The following is a 17,534-nucleotide window of genomic DNA, read 5'->3' on the forward strand; positions in this document are numbered from 1 at the left end:
ACTGCATGCAGATAATTTGAAACATCCCATCCCACCTCTGAAAACATGACCTCCTATTCTGTTCTACATGTTTTAAAGAAAACTCTGACTTCCTAATACTTAAGCAAGCTGCATATATGAAATATTGTAATTTGCTATTTAGTAAAAATTGCCTGATAAACTGAATGAAAATGTAAGGGGAAAATAGTTGTGAGAGACCCCCAAAAGTATTCACCTTCATGATTTTTTGTTTGCTTGTTTGTTTGAAAGCCAAAATCAGGGATAGTAATAAGCAACTCCCTATAACTCTGGATTTCAATGGTTTGGTGGGAAATGTTTAGATTTAGACTTGAACATGAATTAGAATTTATTTATCTGGCATATTTCTCTAATACTTTAAATGTAAATGGCACTTTACAAAACAAAGACTAAGATATGGTCCCTTCCTGTAGAGTTTACAACCTGTCTCAAACAAAACACACAAACAACATTTCAGATTCAAGCTGATTTGGAAACATTAGACACAAACCAATGAAGGGTCATGCTAACTCCTTTGTAATGGTATGGCCTGCCCCTGTTAAATGCCAGAAGTCTGGAGCTGGCTAGCTCTGCCCCTCACACCTGGCATGAGATGTAGGGTTTAATTAGTAGAACCAGCTGGGCAAGGAGTTGCTAATTCCTCTGTTAAGAGCAGCAGGAAGCTGGGAAGAAAGACAACAAGAGTGAAGCTGCAATGAGAGGCAGGGAATGGCTGCTAGGAGACAGTAGACACCAGTAGGGATCACTGGATTATCAGGTGGGAATTGAGAGAGACTATAGAGACTGCTGGGAGTGAGTAGGTACCAGCAGGGAACAGGGTCCATGCAAGGAAGGCCTGGGAGATCCCCAGTAGGAAATACTGAGAATATGGACATAGTGGAAATTTGAGAACTCTATTTTGCAATTGATTGTGTCCAGGCTTAAGTTGGAGTGTTGCTGATGCAGAGAAGAATTGTTATCATTTAATAGAGAGCCTGTAAAAGAGGGGAAACTGAGTCAGGGGTGCCCGCAGAATGACCATTAGACACATTTTGACTTCTGGATAACCAATGAGATTATTAGAAGCTGTTTGATCCTGGCTTGGTGACACTAATTTTTAGAAGTAGTCACCAGTATTGAGGGTTGCATGCCACATTTTTTTGCAGTTTTGACCTAATTAAGCAATCTCAGCATGGCTTCCCTAGAGGCCAATGTCACAGGCCTATAGAAGGAAAAGAGGGAAAAGGAAGTAATAAGGAGAAGGGACTGAGGAAAGCTCAGGAAGTCAGAGGGTAAATAGTAAGGAGAAAACAGATGAGCAGTTGACATGAATAAGATTATGCAGGGTTTTGAAGGTGAGTTTTAATCTCAGGGGCTGAAACTAATGAAGGGATTTGAGAAAGAAACTGATGTTCTTGCAGTGGTAATAAAGGAAGAAGGGTGACTTTTAGGTTTACTATATTATAGGGAAAAGCAGAGAGAGCGGAGAAGAGAAGTGAAAAACAACTGAGGTATGGATAAGACTTTTATCAGTTGAGATGGAGAGTAAGGAATGGATTTTATTGATAATATGTAGGAAGTGATAGCAGGACTTTGCAAGAGTCAGGATACAAGGAAAGGAGGATGGAGAGTTGAAGATGATTGTTACCGTGATTATAACAGAAGATCCCTTAGTTATCAGTGGCAGAAAAGAAAGTGGAGAGGAAGGATAGGAAGTGTGTTTTTTGATATATTGAGTTTAAGATGTTTATGGGGATCTAGATGTATAGAAGTGGATGCAGGAGAAATAGTTGGTGATATGTGGCTGGAGACTGGAGAGGGGACTTTGTAGACAGTTGGCTTTCAAAGGCATCAGTATAGTTATAGGAGCTAAAATGGATGTAGATGAGGTCACCTAAAGAATATAGAAAAACAAGTAAATCTGATGGAGGACTCATGCTATCCATGTGCTGTTCAATTCTGATAATGAATCAAAAATCAATAAAAATATTGTAAACATTTCAGAACCTTATAACATATGCAGTTCAAGTTCAGAATGAGCAAATGTTTGAAAGTGATAGTGGACCATGTGTATTAGAGAAGTTAATCTTTGCAGGTGAGGAGATATTTTTATCAACAGCTATCTTTGTTTATGAACTAAAACTCAAGAAATAGAAAGAATGTATTATTACAAAGCAAACAAGTAGTTATGATTATTGTTTTTAGTGATACTAATCCCTTATTCAAAATGATCAGACCATTAATGTTCTGCCTACAAAATAATCACTTTTTCCTCTTAGTTATAGGTAGTTGTTCTAGTAAAAGAAAAGAAATAGATTAAGAAATGTTAAGGTTTTAGTTAAAATTAGTATAGAACTCAGTGAGAGAAAGATGTTTACTGTTTCACTAAGTGAGAAGACATTGTTTGGAATGGAAGATACATAAATCAACACACTCATTTTAGGGTATATGTTTAGAGTCAGTTAAAACCTTCAGTTCCAGTTCTAGTAGCTAATTCTTCAGTCTTTGGAGGACTTAGTGTCTGACATCTCTTATTAATGCTTAGAAAATCTCTGTGGGCACACATTTTAGTTAATATTTTCTAAAAATACTATTTGGATCCTCAAATTAAAGATGATTGGGCTGGTAATAATAAATTATTATACAGAAAATGTAAAATTCTTGAAGGGGGTAGAATCCCATTCTTCTGACTTCCAAATATTTGCCTGTATTTGAGTATCTACAAGATGAATGCATTTGTGAAACAGAAGTGAGTGGATGATGCACATACTTACTGACAGCAAGTGTAACATTTTATCACAGCCATTAGTGATGTGCACTACATGAGTAATAAAAGTTAAGTGGTACAAATATTTTAGTATTTGGAATTTTGCTTTGGGGACTTGAATCTTAAATTAATCTTTGCCATTGGAAATGCCAAATGGAGCAGATCTGAATCATGGTATAATTCACTAGTTCTTTCTAGTTCTGACATGGGGTGATCATGGATAATCTCTCAGAAGTAAGTGTTATCCTAAAGTTCCTAGACTCATTGTCTGTTGTCCTATTCAAAGTGTGCATGTGTGTGTATGCATAGAGAAGTTTTGTGTGGGTTTTTTGTTGTTTGTTTTTTAAAAAAATATAACTATAAAAATAAAATAGTGGTATGTGACTGGTGTGAAATTGAGCAGCTTGTGACAGATGAAGGTGTCTTTTATGAAGACATAAACAAAAAATAGAGGAGTGATTCACATTAAGCAGGTGAAGAGTGACACCATGTCTGAATTTGGCCGGATGAATATACAAATATATTCATCCGGCACAAGTAAAGTCAACGGGAACTTAGAATGTAGGATGATGTCCTGAAATCTGGACTTGACCTTGATGAAAGTTCATTGTAGAGTAGCCTCATATCAATTATAATATCACACTTCATTATTCTTCTTTCCTTTTGATTTTTATAAATTGTATGTACTTTTAAAAATCTTGCTGTTTTTAAAAAACAAAACAAAAACATCATACATGTAACCTTATGTTTGCTGAAAATGGTCAGAACTGATATTGTGCTCATCTTCAATAAAACTATTGGAGTCATAGCTAATATACCCATCAGCAAATCACCCTTTCGTAGAGGATAGAAGGGAAGAGGAATAGAAACCAACTAAACCGTAGCTAGCACTTAAATGCAATTAGCTAGGCAATACTGGCAAAATTAATATGCTGACTATTGCTGATAACTAAAAAGACAGTATTTGCAATGAGTATACCTATGCATTGGTTATGCCCCCTTTACTTTCAATGGGGCAGATCATAGTGCTCCTATGATCCAAATTATCCTAATTTACATCAAAGTAAATAGAATTATATATCTGGTAATCATGTTGTTTTAAATTAATTTCCTTTGCACTAAAATTAACACTATATAGCCACATTTTTCAGAACAGCACATATGAAGTAGTAATTTACAAAAGAGAAAACGTGTGCATATGATGTATATTGAGTGTATCTATGAATTTCTAATGGGCCCATCTCTGTGGTCTTTGGATAGCATACCCAAGATTGATTAAACAAATAAATAAATAAATCCATCCAGGATAGCTAAACTCCGTCACTGTAAGTTTCAGCTGCTATTATTATTTCTTTGTTTTATTTAAATGAGGAAAAACATATTTATATTGTGTATATATTGTTAAACTGTGGAACTGTACGATAAATTGCATTTATGTTACGTCTTTGCTTCCCCTGTACTCTCGTCCAATTCACCTCAGCTAGGACCATTTTTAATTCCAAGATCTTAGTGCTAATCTTTTTTTTTTTTTTTTTTAAATGTGGCCCCTAAAATCACATTTGACTCAGCTACAGGATAGTCAAACATTCAGTACTGCTAATGGTTTTAGGCCCACTGTCTTTCAAACCATCAGAAAACCAAAATGGATCTAGTATTGTTGCAAATTTTGGTTTCATGCCACAGCTCAATATTATACTAAGGCAACCTAGACTTGTGTGTTTGTGTGTGTGTAATATATATATAAAATTAAAACCCACAACTCTGAATTATTTCTAAACTACTTTTTTTTTTTCCCCGTAAAAAGTGCCATAATGAAAATATGGTAACCACAAATTAGTTGTGTGCTTCATCTTAAACAAATAGGAATAAAACCTTTGTACCACATGACACCAAATGTCAATTTTCAAGATTTTAATAATAGCCAGTTAGGGTGTGGTATGTATTACTTAGGACCAATCCCATTAGCCTTCCAAAAATACAACAAACAAATAATAATAAAAGCCTGGGACTATGAGCTAGTTTGTTCCCCTGCCTTTTGCTGCTATTGACTTGAGGGAGGCTGCTCAGGGTGTAAATGAAGACAGAATTTGGATTACTGCTTTATTTACACTATGTTTTGGCTTCAATTTCTCTGTGGGTTGTCAGTCATTTACACTCAATTCCCATTCTTCATTATGACTGTGAATAATCTATATCTTGTTAGTGCCCACAGAATATGTACTGAAGCTATTTGAACTGATGTTTATGATGCAAGCTAAGTCGTCTCCAAAAACCTTTAGTAAGAAAGGTCCCTGCTATCAGGCATAATTAGATTTTAATTGTCATTGACAAGTTGCTGTGAAAGTGGCTTTGTCAGACCTTGTTTGGTTTTTTTTCCTCCTTTCTTTCTTGTATTTTGAATCCCTGCCATTTCCTTTGCTTTCTTAGGTGAAAGAATTATTTTAAATATTAGGGTTACAAAAATGTATTAGTAATAAAAGCTAATGGGCAAACGCTGCATATTTATATGTAGGCTTCACTTAACCTTTTCTGATTCTCCAGTTCAGCTGAGTTGTACACTGGTTTAGTTTCGTTTTATTAACTAGATCAAAGAACGTATGGGTCAACACCTATATCACAAAAATGCTTTGAAGGAAGCTCATATTCCCTCTTTGTTCAAGATATTATCACTTGACATTGACAATCTATCCAATTATCGATCTATCATCACTCTTCCCTTTTTGGATAAGGTGGCAGAGAAAGTTGTGGAAAGACACTTCTTACAGTATATATTTGCTTCAGCTATCCTTTACCCTGGACACAGGCAAATCTGGTTACAGATATGAGTGTGATACAGAAACCACACTTAACTTTGGCTGACGATCTCCTCCTAGAAATGGATATTGATCTGATGTCTATCCTGAAGCTATTAGATCTGTCAGGAGGCTTGCATATCATTGATCATGAGGTGTTGCTGACACCTGCTGTTGTATGCAGGAGTTGATAGGACTGATTTTTGAGTTGCTCCATTCTTTCCTGGTTAGTAGAATCCAGAAGGTTGAGTTGAGTTGGGAAACTGCCCATTGAGCTTGAGACAACGCTCATACAGTGTAACACAGTTACATCATTCCATCACTCTTGTTTTGTATGCAGTGGCAACTGACAGTGAATGTTAATGGGGCTATGTCCCACCACCTAAATCTATTCTTCTGTCTTTCTTTAAGCAAACAAACTTTTGTGGCAGATGCATCATTCTCTCTCTTCTTTCCTCCACCTACCCCCTGCCAGCAGCAAAAAGAAGAAAACAACAGTTGATTAAAGTAAAGCATGGGTAGTAGCCACATCAATGAAGCAGCACTGCAGAGTGCCTTCTCAGTCCTTTTGGGGTCTAAGTAAAATTTGCCCCCCAAGAGTCTGAACAGTTTCATCAGGGCCAGATTAAGCATAATCACTACAGATGCATGCCAGGAGTGATGGCTCCTGAAGTCATGATTAAATCAATGTCTTCCCTTATTATATATATTGTGTGTATAAATAAAAGTAAGCTTCTGCTCTTCAAGGTTGGGAAGATAAATTTGAAAATGTGACTTGAGCATAATCAAGACAGTGATGACTTCTGGATTCTGTAGACAGCCTGCAACAATAGCACTAAGATCTATGTACTGCCCCAGGCATCTCATTGGTGTTAACGCAAACACCAACTGCCTGCCACCTGAGGAGAGGATATTGGCAGAAAAGAGTAGTGGGCCCAGCCCACCCAAGCTGGTTTCTGAAGTACTGCCTTTCCTCGTCCTATGCTGCTTACTCTGCCTTTCTGGGTTTGCTGGTGGCAAAGGAGAGTGGACCCAAACGCTACACATAGGATGGGTCAGAGGGATCCATGTGACTGCCTCTGGCTTTTTGGAAGGGAAGGACCTTCCTTTAATGCCACCATCATTCCCAAATTGGTTGCAGATCCATGGTGCTAGGACAGGCCCACAAGAAGGGTATAGCCAGAGGGGTTCCAATGTTTTGCTGTGTGTAGGGCCCCAGACTGTGTTTGTTTGGCCCTGCTCAGGAGTACCACCAAGGATCCAAGTGGAAGGAAAACAGAGGCAGAGGGTGCTGGCCAGCCTGATTTTTTAAGGAGGCAGCAGATAGGGGCTTGGTGTGGGGGGTTGAAAAGGAGGAAGCATGGGAGCCTGTGACCCAATGACAAGGTTGAGTAGTGTAAGGAAGGAGACTGTGATCTGGTCATGGCAGATGAGTGGGAAAGTCTGTGACCTGATGAGCTGGGAAAAGGTAGGGAGCAGAGAGGCTATGGGAAGGAGGAAGAGTCCCAAATTGTTGAGTTGGTTTTATGTAGGTGACTGTGTGAGAGGGTTTTTATTTTGCTTCTGTTTTTTTGACTGGCATATGATCTAACTGCCTGACCCAGTTTCACATCTCATTTTGGGCACTAGCGTCTTTGGTCAATGTATGTACAGGGCTACTTTGGAGTTGGGAGTGGAATTGAGTGAGAGAGGCATAGGTTGCTGATCACATTCAGCATTACATCTGTATCTCAAATGATCCAGCAAGATCAACTAAACACCCGAACCAGTATCTGATGGACATTGTGTTATGGATGAGAGTGAGTTGGCTAAATTTCAATCCTGATAAAATGAGGTGATATAATAATATTTGCGTTTCTATAACACTGTACTAGAAAGTCAGAAAGTGAGGCCTAGTATAACAGACCAGGTATGCGGCCTGAGGCTTGAGTTGAAGTAATAGTCAGGCCTTGTTGTTATAAAGCAAAGTTAGCAGGCTGTGAACCTGCATGCAAGTTTACAGAAGCTGGTAAGAACAGAGCTGGTATTGCAAAAAACCACACATTTTTAAAGAAGTGCTAGGCACAAAATACTCAGCAAGCAGATTTTAAAAAGCTGATACTAAAACATCCCAATACCAGGAATGGTACAAGTTTACTCCTCAAAAATAATGAGGACACACTAATCTCTCTCAAAGGCCAGAATAACAATGTAATAAAAACCCAAAATATTAAATAGAGATTTTTTTGATCGGATCATCCTGTGCAACTCAAAGGGTGGTATCTTACCATGTCAGAGGATGGCAGCTACACATGTCAGAAGGGCAATACGCAACTTGTTTGTGTCCGTATATAAAAAATGGTCTCCAAGGAAGCATCTTTGTCTAGCTGAGTGAAGGAATGGAAAGTTCTGCTGTTTACTGAGCCAGTCCATTTTCATAGGCATGCATGTATTAAGTGTACTCAGAACACATATAGGGTGATTTTAACCATGCCTTGTTGGCAATAAATCTGGCCTGGTGCCTTCATTACTAAAACAAATCTCTTGTCTTATTGGGTAATCCAATTGTGGTTGGCTTTATCGGCTATCTGCACAAAGCTGGGACAGCATACACACTGGGGAAACACACACACAGCCAACTCCTAATGACAAGCACCTAGGAGCACCAGTCATGGACCAGAACCCCACTGTGCTAGGTGCTGTACAAAAACGCATCAAAACGATGATCCCAGTTCCAAGAAGCTTGCAGTCTAAGTATAAGACAAGGGAAAACAGAAAAATACACACAGATTGGAGAAGTACAAGGAGAGAATGACACAAACATGATAATCAGTGGCAGTGTACCAGCAGTTTAAATGATTGTCAATGAGGGGGGAGAAACAATTGGAAGTAATGACCAAGCTTGAGAGAGAGTGTGTGCTCACCTTTGGGAATAACCATTCATAATCTAGGCATCATCTTGAATTCTGGAAGAAGAAAATTAAAATAGCTGACAAGAAAATGTTTCATGTTTTGCTGCTTGGATTCTCATAGGGCTGGAGCTTTGAAACAGAAGGCGAGATCCCCAGGGTCACACTGGTTTAGCCCTAAAAGACATTCAGAGCTGACAGTTTGCTACAACTCTGCCACCTTTTGAAACCATAGACGATGACGCGTGCATATATATATGCTTGCCTGCTTTAACCTTGTAATAACTCTTCTTTTTTTAATTAATAAATCCTTAGGTAGTTTACTATAGGATGGGTTACAAACATTGTCTTTGGTGTGAGATCTAAGGTACAAATTGACATGATGTAAGAGACTGGTCTCTTAGGACAGGAAACAACTTGAATATTTTGTAATCTTTGATGTATAGCAACCATCTAATGCTAAGTGCAGCTTGCCTGGGTGGCAAGACAGACTGGAATGCCCAAGGGGACTGTCTGTGATTCCATGGTAAGAGTGTTATAGTGTTTTTGGAGTTCACACTTGTTACTGAGTTGATTGAAATCTAATTATAGAACATGCAACCAGTTTGGGGTCTCTGCCCTGCTTCTTGACAGTCTGCCATGATGTTGGCACTCACTGTTGTGAGTCACTTCAGACAGTGTGACATATGGACCTTTCTTTTAGATGCAGATTCATGCTTTTGTCACTTCAAGATTGGACTGTTGTAACATGCTGTACATAGAGCAGCATCTTCAGTCTTTAGTCTATTAGGAACCTGAAACTAATACAGAAATGGTGTGCTTTGTAATGGATACATGATACTTGTGCTTTGTAATCAGCAATGGTGGCCAATTGGCTCTTGGAGATAGAATTTTTAATGTTAGTTTTGAGCTATAAAGATTTGTATGGTTAGAGACCTGCCTGCTTGAGAGACTGGCTTTCTTCATATTGTGACAGTTTTATTCAGCAGAAGTCTTTGAGTTGGAAACCGCGCCCCCCCTATAGAGAGAGAGAGACAACTGCACACAGGGCATTCTTCCTGAGAGACCTTTGAATTTGGATTTCACTCTCTGCTTTGATCCAAAATATATGGTTGACCTTCCGAACATACCACGAGGCCCATCTTCTTACTGGGTTGTTTGCAAAAGGTGGGACTACACTGGGGTAGCATCTAAGGTGGTTAAATAGAAGTGTATTGGCATGCCTATCATCTGATTATGTCTTGATATTTGCTTGGGTTTGAACTTTACCAGGGAGTCTTGTTGTATTGTGCCATGTTGTATGTAATTTTAGGTGATGGCAAAGTTTCCAGATCATTTTGATGTGTGCCTTTTTTGTATTTGAAAAATCGAAATAAAATCAATTGGCCGTCGAATATCCCTATAAATAGTGTTTTGCCATCATGACACTTGAATAACTGAACATTTAAAAAAAGAGCTTTTTAGAAAACAAGCTTATAAAATGAAAATTTTAGCTGTACAGAATCAGACTAAATAAAGGAAACTGATTTCTTGGATTGAGGCAGTTTTATTTTAACATGCCATCAATTTTTTGACATTTAGCCACTTGTTACAGAAAACAGACCCTACTTCTCAAAGTCTTAATTATAATTTTCCCCTCTAATCTCTTGTATATCACTAATTTTATGTAAAGTCCAGAGGTGAAACACACTGAAGTTGGGGGGAAGAGGAACATTGACTAATTTCAAGTGCTGGCATTCTTCAAAGAGATGATAAGCACACATAGACAGGAGAAAAATCTAACTAATGAGCTCATGTTTTCTAATCAAAGCATAAATCTAATGGCACAATGACAGGCTGCCCATTTGAATGTCATTTATGAAATGCAAAAAATAGCACATCACATAATTAAGTAATAAGACAATATTAAAGAAGTTATAGGTAATAGGGGTTTTAATAAACAAGTCAAATGTACGTATTTTAGTTTAATATTTTAGTCTATATAATCCTAAAATAAAACACACTTTATACCTCAGATACAGCATAGTATTTAATGATTGAAGAAAAAGAGAAATACTGATAAAACTGCATTTTTAGAGTCATTTAAAATTGTATCTTATAATACATTCATTAACTTACACTATGTCTACATAACAGCTTATATTGCTCAAGGGTGTGAATATTCCACCTCCTTGAGCAACATAAGCAGTTGTGTACACAGTGCTATGTCGGCAGGAGAGCTCTTCTGTTGGCAGAGAGTGTCTTCACCAGATGAGCTGCAGCAGCACACCTGTATCAGTACAGCTGCACCACTGTAGCACTGTCCATATAGGCATGGCCTTAGTAATGGAGTTCTGCCTAGTAATGGAGGTAAGATAGATCTCTGAAGTAATGATGGGTAGAGAATAATGAAAGACTTTTTTAGCATTTAGAAAGTATAAGAAGTATTTTTTCTCAAAAACAAAGCAGTGCTGCATCATTCCAAGCAAAAATACAGGACAATACTTTTAATAAGATATTTCATATTCTGTCCCAATAATGCACTTACTACAAAGACATATGCCCAACATGTTTACAAGGGAGAGAATAACAGAGAGAGCAGAAGACTGTGGTAAAACAAGTGAAGAGGAGCAAAAAAGAGAAAACATAAAAGAAAACACATTAAACTATTTCCAGAAATTTGTAAAGATGCCTCTGGATCTCCTACTTTAAAATAGAATACCCTATTCCTGATTAACTACTGCATGATCTAATCTTACATTGTGGTGCTGTTCAAATGTACAACTTAGACTACTCTTTATTTCATGGGTTACTAGCCAAACAAGAAAGAGTAGGGAGTGAAAATAAACAAACAAGAGGTTTAGGGAAATAGTATCTCAAGAAATCATGGGTGCTATTCCCTTCATTTTAAAACACTCAAAATTATTTCAAAACTGAGCATTTAAAATGATTAAAAAGAGTAACCCTACTCGCACTTTTCTGAGATTCTGTCCTAAACAAACTTACCAATGGCAAATTGTGTTCTGCTGAAATTCCTTTAAATTTACATTTCTTTCAGGTCTAACTGTCCTTACATGTTTCCCATGAAGCATGTAAAATATTCACAGAATATCGACAATGGTAAAATTCTGATAAAATAATAGAAGAACCCAAAGTACCCTATTTCATTCTCCATGGTAGGAACACTGAGATCCAATGCCCATTTCCCATCCATATTTGGGTTCCCCCATTGTATCCCTTCCCCCAATCATATAACCTTATGTAAATAAGCTAAACACATACATGTATCTTTCTAGAATTGAGATCTAATTTTCTTTACAACAGATCACAATTGTTACTAAATGTCTTTTGTGCTTTTTTGTTTTTCTTTTTCCTTTTATCTATCCACCCCAATATCTGTTTCTCTTCTGATTAAGTTTTACTTTTTGTATTTCCCTTCCTCAAAGTTTTTCATCCTTCATCCGTCCTTCTTCCTTCCTATGTCTCTTTTTCCTGGTTTCAGCCTTCTGCTCTGCTCTGGTTTCTCCTTTGTTAAATAGCTTGACCTACCCACTTAGATCTCCTCCATCAAATACTGCACTCGTGTGGTTGGAACTTAGTTAAGAACTCTGATAATGATACACAAGATACTCACACTCCTTCTATTTCTGTACTGCATTAGCAGTGCTGACAATAACAAAAGGTTATAACTTATTTCTAAGCATGTATGACTGATTAGAACAGCAGTTAAGTAAGAAGGGACCATTTTTTTCTTAATTTGTTTCTAAGCCCTGGTGTACACTTACCTGGCGATTTGACGGTAGTCGACGGGAGTTATGCAAGCTACACAGAGTAGCTTGCATAACTCCTGTGGACTGCTGTGCTTCCCTTCTGCACAGCATCTTCACTGCACTATGCAGACAGGAACCACATTCCCATTGATGCAGCACTACGCCACTTGAAGGGGTGGTTTACCAGCGTTGACTTCTGGATCGATTGAGCGTGTCTTCACTGACTGCTCAATCGATCCAGATGGGTCGATCTGACAGTGGAGACTTTGTGGCCATCAGTATAGACATTCTCTTTGAAGATTAACTCTTTAGCTCTAGTGGGAATTACCTGTGTAAATTAGCTTATATTAATAAGAGAACCATACCAGATCATGGCTCTTCCAATGGTGAAAAAAAGCATTAAATGTGCCCTAAATGGGAAGTTGGAGATTCCCTTCTTAGGAGCTATGCTGGGAGCTGGAGGTGGTATGGCTAGAGTGCACTAATGGGAAGTAATAAGTTTGCTTAACTTAGAGCGGCTCACAGACTGTTCTAAGTGGTACTAGGGGCTGCTCAGTCCTTGGCTGTTGCATGGATTGTGATAACATAAAGATGGCTTAAAATTCCCTTTTTCTTCTTGCTTTCCCTAAGCTGCTGTCAAGCAGTTTAGGATCTGGGCCTTTAATTCTTGCATTCCCTGACAATTTTGTGTTTTAAAATTGTTATTAATTTTTCTGCCCTTCTAGAGTTTGTTGTCTTAAACTTAAGTAGGTTGTTTCTCTTGTACTTTTTGCCCCTCCTCCTCCTCTCTTCCTTAATTCTTCCTCAACTGAGGGTTGACCTGTGTAGGCCTTTCACACCTGGGTGAATTTCACTCTGAATAAATAAATGTTTCTTCTGAGAATAATAAAAACAAAGTGCACAGCTGGCTCCACATTTAATAATAATCCATTTTATTCATTTGGTGAGACAGTCTTCATTCATACTGAATATTTCTGCCACTTTGATGCTGTCTGCTGGCATACAAATGCCTACGTTAAAGTACTGAACATAGGGACTAATATGAATAGACTTAAAATTTCGTTCTTGGTTTGATTGTTTGTCTCATCATTAAGTCAACAATGAAATGGGTTTGCTTCTAGCCAGTTACTGAAAGGCCCAGGACATATTTGGTTGAAGGGTATCCATGAACATGCCTGTTCCAGGCATATGTTGGGTAACTTTTTTAAATGTATTTTTGGATGGATTAAATCATTAAAGAAATACCTTATTAGCATATCCATGCCATTGGTAATGGCATAGTTAAAGCATTAGTGAGGCAAAAATGTCTTCAAGAAATCAAGTGCTTTGTATAATATCAACCTGAAGATCATATTTCCATATGAAAATGATGTACTTCCCATTGCAGTGTTATCTAAGATTGCTATATAACTAAAATAGATGAGAGAATATTTTTCTCCCTTTTTAACACATTTGGACTTCAATGGAACTTGTGTTCCTAAATCATTTAGATGCTGCTGAAAATCTCTCTGTAGGTCTGTAGTGATTTTATAATTGTGTTGCCATATGATAGCTATTAAATAGTCTACGTGAAGTGAGTTTGATGGTCTCAGTCCATTTCCTAGTAAAAAGGTGACCAAATTACAGAGCACCTCAATGCAGTTAGTACTAATTCAGACCCTCTTTGGTGGTCTCATCAAAGAAATCAATGATAGGGCTGGATGTGTGGCTTACTAATTTAATCAGAGGTACCTTCCAGTATAAGAGTAGATATATTAGTGGGGCGGTGTGAATAGCGTGCAACTAGCTGCCCCTCTGTGCTGGGCCTGTTCTGTGGAGAAACAAAGGAAGTAAGCCTCCTGGGTTTCCATCTGGCATCATTTGAAAGCAGAAAACATACATTTTAATATATGTAACAAAGTTTAAAATGACTGAGATAGTTATATTGCTGAAAATTTAATTTTTTGGATAAAAATTGCACTTTTAAATTTTAGTACACTTGTGGCAGCCAGGTACAATGAACAATAAAAGCTAAAATTTTAAAAAAGTCATCTAAAATCTGTCAGTTTACATCTGGGAAGAATGACATCTATAAAACACAAGCCAATAGAAATGTATTTACCCACTAGATTGTAAAACCCCTGAAATATTGTTTTTAAATGCCTATTTTTGCTTTTTTCCATGTACACACTGTGTGATGCATCGGAAAATGAAGATTTTAGTTAAAATTGATAATATTGAGCCTACTGCTGCTGAATGGCATTTTTGCTAAAAGGTGGCAGAGTTTTCAGTAGCAGCAATATAGGAACTCAGGGTCAGAGACTAAACTGTTACTGAAGCAAGATAGAATATAGTTGAACGTTATTAAAAAATGCCAATTTAAATTGGCAACTTTTATTTTAAAATATAGTTCCCTATCTGTACTTTGCACAGGTTAAAAGCACTTTCAGATGGATTTACTAACCAAAAATTTGGAGCAGTTTTATTTAAAAGGCTAATTAGAAAGTAATATGCATATTAAATTAGGTATATATTCTATCAATAATCCTTAATGTCTATTCACCTGAGCCTCACTGAGCAGATACCCAAGAGACCAGAATATTTGTGATCTTTTTTAATTTTAACTAAAAATTTAAAATATTTAACCCCAATAACATCAAGTTTATTGAGACACAGTGGTGGAGTGAATGAACCCCTGGGAAGGAGAGGATTTATGGAGGTGAGGGTTGAACCTGGCCCCATCCCACAACAACTGTCAGCTCTTCCAACGTCTCACAGTGTGGCCTTGGGCAAATCATTTAAGGTATATCTACTCTACAGCTGAGAGCATGCTTTCCAGCTCAGGTAGACAGACACTTGCTAGCTCTGCTGGAGCTAGTGTGCTAAAAATAGCAGTGCAGCTGGGGATAGCATGGGCAGCATCTTGGGCTAGCTGCCTGAGTATGAAGCTGCATAGACACCCTGGGTATATAGGTGGGCAGCTGGCTTAAACTATTGCCTGTGCTACCCCTGACTACACAACTAAATAGATATTTAGGTACTCATATATGAATGGCTTGATTTTTCAGAGATGCTAAATGCTCGCAATTCTGAATGACGTTTGGGATGACTGGCACCTCTGAAAATCTGACCACTTTACTTTAGGTGCCTTGGTATGGATTTTGGTGCCTAACTTCAGGCATCAGTTTTGAAGATATTGACCTTGGGGCCTTAACTTGTGTGTCTCTTTCTTCATCAGTAAAATGTGCTGATATTTATCAGACTCTCAATGGTATTTGGAAAATTAAATTTTATACAGACCTTGAGTGTAAGTGCTAGATATTAACATCTTTCCAGATGTTGATAAGCAGGAAGTTATACCAAATATGTAAATTTATCAGCCTATATAACAAATAACCACAAATGTTCCTTTCTTTACTGTATCATGCAGCTTGATGTAGTGGTCATTATTAGAATTATATTTTTCTTTTCTAACTTGCATAAAAGAAAAGTCAGCCTTTATAATGAGAAATTTAGTATTCATCTGATTCAGCAAAGCAAAATAAAATGTATAGCTCCTAAAAAAAATTATTTTCTTTACTTGGGTTGTCCTTTTTAAAAACTGTGGTCAACACAATTGCGTGCATGCAGTGCTTTATTTCCAAACAAACAAACAAAAAAGGTGCCCAGGGTTTAAACCATGCAGAAGTGTAAAATAAGTTTGCCTGTTAAAGAACAAATTTACATTGTATTTTGCATTGTTCCCTGGTGATTAAACAGGAATAGTGATTATTTTTGTTTGTTAATATTCAGCTTTTTAAAATCCAAATACTTTCTGGAATTTATGCTTCTTCTAATCAAATTGATTGCTATTGTGTACAGTATTATGTACTCCTTCAGTACATAAAGCCATATTACTGTGTCTTTGGTGAATTCAGAAAAAAATATTAATACTGGGGGGGGGGTTAAGCCAATAACATGGAAAAACAATCATGGTGGAAGCTGCTGCTTCTTTCTAACATACCATGTCATCCTCTCATGACCATGATTCCAAACTGACTCCTATACAAACATTTGATTACTATGCTATATTTTAATCACTTCTACTTCAGACATGTAAGATTAGGACAAACAAAAGTATTCACATTCCGGTCTTGTTTTTAATTAATACATGCCATACACAGGATGTTGTAAGGTTTTTAATGAAAGCTAGTGCCCCAACCTCCAGAGTCAGAGAAAGGATGGGATTTTGTCTGAGACAGCAGGGGAAACAGAAAATCCCTTTGTGTTGCCGCATGCCCCCCCCCCCCCCAAGCGTTTGAAGGGAGGAGCAGGGGAGTCTTTGCGGCAGATTGGTTGGATAGAAGGGTCTAGCATAAGCCTATTGGTTTCAGGGCACCCCAGACTTATAAAGCCTTGTCCTTGTCCAAGAACACCATTCTGTGCTGGGATGAAAATCTCCCTCAACCACCCTTAGGATTAGAGTAGGGCCAGCTTTTGGGATTTTGCTGTAGGCAGCATGCTATTCACCTATTTGGAGCAAGAAAGGAATTTACCCTTCACTGAACAATTGACTTGGGTGTGTGGCATTTTGCATTTTCCTTTCAGGAACCAAGGCCAGAGTAGATAGGTTATGTTGTAAAACACGTTGTCACAATTTGACAAGTGCAGGTATTTGTTCAATAGGGAGTCCCATTTCCTGTTAAACTGGAATCGGAAGTGAAGTAGAAGAATAGGGTTGGGTAACTAGAATCTGGTAGGGTGAGAAGACAACCCTCTCTTTGCCCCTTCCATTAACCTTCATATGGTGGGAGATCAATGGGGTCCCAGCACCTGGCTAGTGGATTGAGGTGCTGACATGAGATCTCCACCAGGTTGTATGGATTAAAAGGGAAGCATAACTTGTGCTAACTAGTTATTGCCAAATAGTTTCCAGTTTAGTAGACTTTAAGGCTAGAAGGAATTATTAGTTCATTTAGTCAGACCTCCTATATAACATGGGCCATAGACATTCACTTCGTTACTCTTGTATTAAGCCCAATAATTTTGTATTTGGCTAAAGCATATCTTCCAGAAAGGTATCCAGTCTTGATCTGAAAACGTAGAGATGAAAAATACACCATTTCCCTTGGTAGTTTGTTTCAATGACTAATTGTTCTAATCGCCCTCACTGTTTAAAAAAAACAAAACATTTGCAGCCTAGCTAAACCATATTCCTTGTGTCTTGTCTTTCTTTCTACTGTGTATGGAACAATATCAGCAATTTATCCACTCTCATTGTGGTATTCTAATGTTGCTGGGACATGGTACTACACAACATTTTGATTAAGAATTAACATGGCACACATTAAATGGATTAAAAACTGGCTAACTGATACGTCTC

The 17,534-nt window shown here is 37.7% G+C and overlaps 1 long non-coding RNA gene across 1 annotated transcript in view; it reads left to right on the forward strand.

Moving 5' to 3' along the window:
- The first annotated feature begins 640 nt into the window (after nt 1–640).
- Nucleotides 641–17,534, forward strand: part of LOC137166317 (uncharacterized) — an 80,566-nt gene continuing 63,672 nt past the window's right edge. The window contains exon 1 of the long non-coding RNA XR_010923642.1: nt 641–775. This is a non-coding gene — a long non-coding RNA (uncharacterized lncRNA). The remainder of the gene's footprint in view (nt 776–17,534) is intronic.

The sequence above is a fragment of the Emydura macquarii genome, unplaced genomic scaffold (assembly GCF_026122565.2).
Source record: "Emydura macquarii macquarii isolate MOO-44397 ecotype Brisbane River unplaced genomic scaffold, CSIRO-AGI_Emac_v2 contig_2834, whole genome shotgun sequence".
Taxonomy (NCBI): domain Eukaryota; kingdom Metazoa; phylum Chordata; order Testudines; family Chelidae; genus Emydura; species Emydura macquarii.